This window comes from Malus sylvestris, chromosome 7, assembly GCF_916048215.2.
Source record: "Malus sylvestris chromosome 7, drMalSylv7.2, whole genome shotgun sequence".
Taxonomy (NCBI): Eukaryota; Viridiplantae; Streptophyta; class Magnoliopsida; order Rosales; family Rosaceae; genus Malus; species Malus sylvestris.
In genome coordinates, this window is record NC_062266.1 from 10,679,657 (window position 1) to 10,688,406 (window position 8,750).

At 47.4% G+C, this 8,750-nt stretch overlaps 1 pseudogene; it reads left to right on the forward strand.

The window, feature by feature from the left end:
- The first annotated feature begins 211 nt into the window (after positions 1–211).
- Positions 212–8,073, forward strand: LOC126630081 (uncharacterized; annotated as a pseudogene).
- The last annotated feature ends 677 nt before the right edge of the window (positions 8,074–8,750 follow it).

Here is an 8,750-nt window from a genome sequence, read left to right on the forward strand (position 1 = left end):
CACCTTGAGGGAATTGGAGCAGAAGGTATACCCTTTTCCGGACTCCGACATGGACGCAATGCTGGACGACCTACTGGAGAAGAAGGTGATTGAGTTACCCGAATGCAAACGCCCTGAAGAAATGAATCGCATCAATGATCCCAAGTACTGCAAGTACCATCGTATCGTGGGTCATCATGTGGGCAAGTGTTTCATCCTAAAAGAACTCATCATGAAGTTGGCACAACAAGGACGGATTGAGCTCGACCTAGAAGACACAGCTGCGACGCACACCACTACGGTCGTGTTCGGATCCTTTGATCCCGTGTTTCTTCAAGAAATGCCTGACCATGCTCGGCAATACTCAAACCACACTGCACATTCTGCACCACCGTCACTGGGGGCAAGCAACCAGGACGCACCTACTGACGATGACAAAGGATGGACATTGGTGACCTATAAGAGGACGAGGAAACCAAAACCGCAAGCTATAAAGCAAAAGGGGGAACAAGGGAGAAAGCACCGCCGTCGCGGCAATAGGAAGCCTAAGAGAAACATAAGAGCTGCTAAGCCAATATATGCTGGGGAACCTGCGGAGCAAAAGCCATGCATTCCCGTCTCATTACACGAGTACTTCCCGGAGGACTTTTTCCAACATTGCACTATCACCGCATGTCATGTGGTCGAAGTAAAAATGGAAGAACCCTCAAAGGGCAAAATTGTCGCCGCTGAGGGAGAAAATACTCCGACACCTGAAGAAGGTCTGCCAATACACTTTAGCATCGAGGAAGCGCTACAATTGCCAAAGAAGATACGAAGGGCATTGGCAACGGTTTTAGCGAGTCCAAATGACCACGAAGTGCAAGAAAGCAAGGACGAAGGCTTGAGGCCTCGGCCACACGAGTGTGCCACATGCTATGCCACCGAGGACACAATCCACTTCGCCGATGAAGACTTGTTGCTAGGATCCAAGCCTCACAACCGACCTCTCTTCGTCTCTGGGTACGTAAGGGAGCATAAAGTCAGCCGCATGCTTGTGGACGGCGGGTCAGCCATAAATATCATGCCAAAGTCAACAATGACCGCAATCGGCATCAAGGTGGATGAACTATCCCTAAGCCGTCTACTAATCCAAGGTTTTAACCAAGGAGGACAAAGAGCGATGGGCATGATCCGAGTGGAGATGACCATTGGTGAACTCAAGTCAAGCGTGATGTTCCACGTGATTGATGCAAGAACTTCCTACGGTCTGCTTTTAGGAAGGCCTTGGATCCATGCGAACGGAGTGGTACCGTCCACCCTTCACCAATGTTTAAAATTTTACCAAGAACGAGTGAAGGTGATCTATGGCGACACCAAGCCATTCACCGAAGCCGAATCACATTTCGCAGACGCCAAGTTCTACATAAATGAAGACACGGTGCCCGAAACTCTTCCAAAAGAGATTAAATCCATGAGCAAAGCAGCGCCTAAAAAACAGGAGTGGCAAGCTATGCCCAAGAAGCAAGAAGAATAGGCTATGCCATCTTCAAGCAAAAACGACGACGAGCTTTCTAAACCTGCAACAACCAGAGGAAGTAGGACGACCTCAAACGGACCAAGCGTACCCGTCTTCCGGTACATCCCGACGTCGAGAAGAAAGAATGGTCAATCCCCGTTCGAAACTGCAGCAAGCAAAGCCGATGCACAGCGGCACATAGATAATGTAAAGTTGCTCAAAACGAATGCAGTCTTGCCTCTGACCCAGCTAGGCGACACTAAGGTTGCAAAACCATCACAGGGCTTCATAAAAGGCCTGCCAAAGGGGGTAGAACCAAGCTTTCTCCCAACCAAAAGGACCGAAGAAGGTTTTGATCCAAACGCCTACAAACTTATGTCGAAAGCTGGGTATAACTTCACCTCCTCTGCAAATTTGGGAAAGAATGATTTGAACACCGTCAAAGACAACGAACGTGATCTCACTAAAACTCAGAAGAAGTTAGAGAAGCATGGTTACGGGGTTAGCAACAACAAAGCTGGGCTTGGCTTCACACCAAATGCACCGGTGAAAATCTCCAGCAAGGCAAAAAATGCTAGCGCTCAACACATCAGCGTACACATTATACAAGATAAAGAGGAGCCTCAACCTGCCCCCCGGACATCAGTATTCGATAGAATGAATTGTTCAAAGCCCAGAGTTTCGGCACCTAAACTCATTGGCGGTCAAAACAAAACTTCCGTCTTCAAAAGGCTTAACACGTCAGTATCTCGAGGCTCTGTTTTCAAAAGGTTATCAAGACCTAAAAAGCAAAGCAATACGACTAGCTTTCCTCCACGACAGTCAGTTATGGAAAGACTTGGAGAAGCCAAAGAGCATTCCAAAAGGAGAAAGACGACACCAGAAGTAGAAGAGATCGATCGCCTGGCAGAAAAGGATGGCGTTCGAAGTTCCATTCCTTCAAGAATGAAGCGCCAAGCAATATTGAAGGTTGACACAGTTGGATCACTGAAAGTGAAAAGGCGCACCATCATTCACACTGGACAATCTTCATGCCAACTAGCTCGGGAGGTTAACACCGAAGAAGAAGCCCAAGACGTCTTCCACATCACAATCCAAGAAGGTGAAGAAGATGAAAGCCTCGAAGAAGATGTCATTGCAGCACCGTCACAACTCGAAGATGGGGGGCAAGCCACAGTTGACGATCTCAAAGAGCTCAACTTAGGCACAAGTGAGGAACCGAAGCCTATCTTCGTAAGCGCATTACTAAGTGCAGGCAAGATAAAGAAGTATTACCAGCTGCTATTAGAGTTCAAGGACGTCTTTACTTGGACCTACAAGGAAATGCCCGGCCTCGACCCTATCATTGCTGTGCATCATCTTGCAGTCAAGCCTGGAACGCGACCAGTAAAGCAAACTCAAAGACGCTATCGATCCGAGCTCATCCCACAAATCGAGGCCGAGATTGACAAGTTGATCGAAGCAGGCTTCATTCGAGAGGTGCAATACCCCAAGTGGATCTCCAACATCGTCATAGTCCTTAAGAAATCTGGACAAATACGTGTTTGCGTGGACTTTCGAGACCTCAATAATGCTTGCCCGAAGGATGACTTCCCCTTGCCAATCATTGAGATCATGGTGGACGCAACCACTGGCCATGAGGCACTATCATTCATAGACGGCTCTTCTGGATACAATCAAATTCGCATGGCTCTTGAAGATGAGGAACTAACAGCCTTCCGCACTCCAAAAGGTATTTACTGCTACAAGGTGATGCCCTTTGGTCTGAAGAATGCTGGAGCTACATATCAACGCGCGATGCAGAAGATCTTCAATGACATGCTACACAAGAACGTAGAATGTTATGTGGACGATGTGGTGGTCAAGACAAAGAAAAGATCAAATCACTTGAAGGATTTGCGAGTAGTGTTCGAAAGGTTGAGAAAATACAACCTCAAGATGAACCCATTAAAGTGTGCATTTGGCGTCACATCTGGAAAGTTCCTTGGCTTCATCGTCAAGCATCGTGGCATTGAAGTGGACCAATCAAAGATCAAGGCCATTCAAAGCATGCCCGAGCCAAGAAACCTGCACGAGTTGAAAAGTCTACAAGGTCGGCTAGCCTTCATCAGACGCTTCATCTCCAACCTTGCAGGGCGTTGTCAACCGTTCAGTCGACTCATGAAGAAAGATGTTTCGTTCGTATGGGACAAAGCATGCAACAATGCTTTTGAAAGCATAAAGAAGTATTTATCAAGTCCACCTGTCCTGGGGGCACCTGTACCAGGGAAACCGCTCATATTGTACATTGCTGCTCAGGAAAGTTCAGTTGGAGCACTCTTGGCACAGGAAAACGAGGCCCAGAAAGAAGAAGCGTTCTACTACCTCAGTCGAACGCTTACCGGCGCTGAATTGAACTACTCCCCAATAGAAAAAATGTGCCTGGCCTTGATGTTTGCCATCCAGAAGCTCAGACATTACATGCATGCTTACACCATCCACTTGGTTGCTAAAGCTGACCCGGTCAAATACGTCATGTCTAAGCCAGTTTTGACAGGGCTACTAGCTAAATGCGCATTACTTCTCAATCAATACGAGATCATCTACGTCCCAGCTAAAGCCGTCAAAGGACAAGCGCTAGCAGACTTCCTTGCCGACCATCCAATCCCAGCCGATTGGAAAATCGCAGACGACCTGCCCGACGAAGAAGTGTTCTGCATCGACATATTCCCGACATGGACGATGTTCTTTGACGGATCTGCACGAGCAGACGGAGCGGGGGCAGGAGTAGTATTCATGTCGCCACGAAGGCAAGTACTACCTTATTCATTCCAGCTAAGCGAACTATGCACCAACAACGTCGCTGAGTACCAAGCACTGATCCTCGGACTCCAAATGGCAATCAACATGGAAATCGCAGCCCTTGAGATATACGGCGACTCCAAGCTCATAATCAATCAACTCTTGATGGAATATGAGGTGAGGAAAGACGACCTTGTCCCATACTTCCGGCTGGCAACGCAGTTGCTACAAAGGTTTGAGGCCGTAACACTAGAACACGTGCCAAGAAAAGAGAATCAAATGGCAGACGCTCTCGCCAACCTAGCCTCGAGCATGACATTAGGAGAAGACGAAGCTACAAACGTGCCAGTCTGCCAAAGATGGGTAATCCCACTTGTCACTGAAATAGTACTAAGTGATACAAACGTTATTTCAATACTTCCGGTCAACGTTGAAGAATGGAGACAGCCTCTGATCAACTACTTGGAGCATGGAATGCTTCCAGATGATCCGAAACACCGCTCTGAAGTACGTCGACGAGCACATCGCTTCCTCTATTACAAAGGGACACTCTACCGGCGATCTTTTGAAGGGGTACTTCTGAGATGCCTAGGCGAGGAAGAAGCCAATCAAGCCATGGAAGAAGCACACTCAGGAATATATGGAGCGCACCAGTCCGGACCAAAGCTTCATTTCCAGCTCAAAAGAATGGGTTATTACTGGCCAAACATGGTAAAGGACTGCTTAGAATACGCCAAAAGGTGCCAAGCCTGCCAATTTCATGCCAACTTCATACACCAACCGCCTGAACCATTACACCTCACAGCTACTTCATGGCCGTTCGATGCATGGGGATTGGATGTCGTAGGACCAATTGCGCCAAAGTCATCTACAGGAGAGGCTTACATCCTGGCTGCAACAGATTACTTCTCTAAGTGGGCTGAGGCCATACCCCTGAAGGAAGTCAAGAAGGAAACTGTCGTCCGTTTCATCAAGGGACATATCATCCATCGATATGAGGTGCCTCGCTACATTGTCACCGACAACGGAAAGCAGTTCTCAAACCGACTCATGGACGAGCTCTGCGAGAAGTACAAGTTCAAGCAGCGCAAATCCTCTATGTATCATGCTCCGGCCAACGGTCTTGCAGAAGCATTCAACAAGACATTGTGCAACCTCCTGAAGAAGGTAATCGGTAGAACAAAGAAAGACTGGCATGAAAGAATAGGCGAAGCCCTATGGGCATACAGGACAACATATAGAACGCCTACCCAAGCCACACCTTATTCTCTTGTATATGGCGTAGAAGCTGTTCTACCACTCGAAAGTCAAATCCCCTCGCTAAGGATGGCTATACAAGAAGGCTTAACTGATGAAGAGAATGCAAAGCTACGTCTTCAAGAACTGGAGGCACTGGATAAGAAAAGACTCGAAGCCCAGCAACACCTGAAGTGTTATCAAGCGCGACTTTCTAAAGCCTTCAACAAGAAAGTTCTCCCTCGATCTTTTCAAATGGGAGATCTCGTCCTTTCATTGCGTAGGCCTATCATCACAACTCACAAGACAAAGAGCAAGTTCACGTCAAAATGGGATGGACCATACGTAGTACAAGAAGTCTACACCAATGGCGCCTACTTAATCATGGCGGAGGACGGCTTGAAGATCGGCCCTATCAACGGCAGATTCTTGAAGCGCTACTACCCCTGAAAGGCAACAAATTCCTTCTCCTTGTTCGCACGAGCCTAAACTGCACGAACCGAAGTTCCTCGCCTGCATGAGCCTAAACTGCATGGCACAACGCTCCTTGCCTGCACGAGCTGAAACTGCAATACGGCACCAAACGCTCCTTGCCTGCACGAGCTGAAACTGCAATACGGCACCAAATGCTCATTGTCTGCACGAGTTGAAACTGCAAACGACACCAACACTCATTGCCTGCATGAGTTAAAACTGCAAAACGGCACAAAAAGAAAATACCAAAAATATGTATGTATTTGAACTACGTTACGACTTGATCTCTTCTTTGGAGGGGTATGTAGGCAGCTCGAATATTCAAAATTTGAGTTCAGTCACACCAAAATAAGGAATAAAGATTTAATTAAAAGTTTTGATGCTATTACAATTTCTTTGTACAATTAAAAAAAAAAAAAAAAAAAAAGAGAAAAAGAACATATTCATACATATATATATATATGTATGTATGCCCTCTATTTAGCAGCAATAAGCCCATCAAAAGGAGGTTGTCCAAGCCCAAACCTATTATCTAAATCCAGCTCCAAGAAGAAGAAACCAAAATCCCAGTCCCATCTCTCTCTCTCTCTCTCTCAATCGGCCATGAGAGCTAAACCAAAAAGCTAAAACTCGATAATCTTTCACTTCAATTTTTAATTTTTTGATTTGGGTTCGATCGGATTATGGAGAACAGCTTCGGGAAAGTGAGCGGGTGCTTCACCGGCATCAAGGAAGGCCGCCGTCACGGCAAACACGACGAGTCAGTTTTAGAATCGAACCAATACGACGAGGGACTCAGCCACTCCTTCTGCTATGTCCGACCCGACCCAGCTTGGCTCGCATCCACCAAAGTCACCGGCGACCACCGCTCTGCCCTCCCCCAAGTCATCGGCGTAGTCCCCGCCCTCGCCGGCTCTGACCTCTCGTCCAAACCAGGGCTTCTACGTCCAGCTCTCCGACTCCCTCAACTCCACCTACGTCTCCCTCTCCGATCGCGACACCGACCACCACCTCCACTTCCTCCATGACCCTCTCCATCCCCAGGCGCCACCGCCAGGAGTGGGAGATCGACCCCTCCAAGCTCCTCATCAAGTCTGTTATTGCTCGTGGCACCTTCGGCACCGTCCACCGTGGCATCTACGACGGTCAAGATGTCGCCGTTAAATTGCTTGACTGGGGCGAAGAAGGTCACAGGACAGACTCCGAGATTGCTTCTCTAAGGGCAGCTTTTACTCAAGAAGTTGTTGTTTGGCATAAACTAGATCATCCTAATGTTACTAAGTTTATTGGGGCGACAATGGGTTCATCAGATCTACAAATACAAACAGAAAATGGTTAAATTGGCATGCCAACAAATATCTGTTGTGTCGTTGTAGAATATCTTCCTGGGGGTGCTCTAAAATCGTACCTCATAAAGAATAGGAGAAGGAAGTTAGCTTTTAAAGTCGTTGTCCAGCTGGCACTAGATCTTGCTAGAGGGTTGAGCTACCTACACTCACAGAAGATTGTCCACAGAGATGTAAAGACAGAGAACATGCTTATGGACAAGACTCGTGCGGTCAAGATTGCTAATTTTGGTGTTGCTCGTGTTGAAGCTTCAAATCCCAATGACATGACTGGGGAGACTGGCACACTAGGTTACATGGCTCCTGAGGTCCTCAATGGCAACCCGTATAACAGGAAATGTGATGTGTACAGTTTCGGCATCTGTTTATGGGAAATATATTGCTGTGATATGCCATATCCTGACCTTAGTTTCTCGGAAGTGACTTCAGCTGTGGTTCGCCAGAATTTGAGACCGGAGATACCAAGATGTTGTCCAAAGGCGCTTGCAAACGTAATGAAGCGATGCTGGGACGTGAACCCAGACAAGCGGCCTGAGATGGATGAGGTAGTCACAATGTTGAAGGCGATCGACACATCGAAAGGCGGAGGTATGATCCCTCAAGATCAGTCTCAGGGCTGTCTTTGCTTTCGAAAGAAAAGATGACCGTGAAGATTTATTCATTGAAAGACCAATTGGGATATGATTGTTTTTAAGATCAAAAGAGTCCAATTTGTACTTAAGATAGCAAACAGAAGAAAATATATCTGGAAAATCAAAAGGAGCTCCATTTCGTCAAAACCTTCCGCGGCTGCTTCTAGCTTTGGTCAGACTCTCAAAGGAGATGAGAAGAAGAAAGAAGCAGCTCCGGCGAAGCCTAAAGTTGCAGCGAAGGAACAAGTGTTAAGGCTATGAACACTTGGTGGTTTTCGTTGGCGGCGGCGACGTCCTCCTCTGTTCTCCTCACCACTGCACCGCTGCCTACAACTCCAGCTCTGCCACGACCGGCAACCATCGTCATAACAGCTGCGGTAGTCGCGAGCAGGACTTTTCATCACCATCTCTGCAGCAACGGCGACGGCAAAGTCTCCGACCTCAAGGCTGCACCGCTCTTCTCTTGCACCCTCCTCCGTCTCTTGCCTCGCAGCTGCCAACAACTTTAAAGACCGCTGTCAAACGACTAGCCGGCCGAGAAGCGCTTCCTCAAACTCCAGCTCTCCGTCCGTCTTCGTCCGCTCCCTGCAAATTCCTCTTCCCACCATCCTAATTTATACAGAAAAAAAAAAAAAAAAGGGTGGTGGTGCGTCTGGCACCACGTGAGTAAAGAAGGGATGGTGGAGTCTTTGGTGCTCTGGCACCATGTGAAAAAAAAATGGAATCTTGATTCATCATGGCACCATGTGTGAGTACCACCGAAGAAAAAAAAAATATATATATATATATATAAAGGAGAAGGAA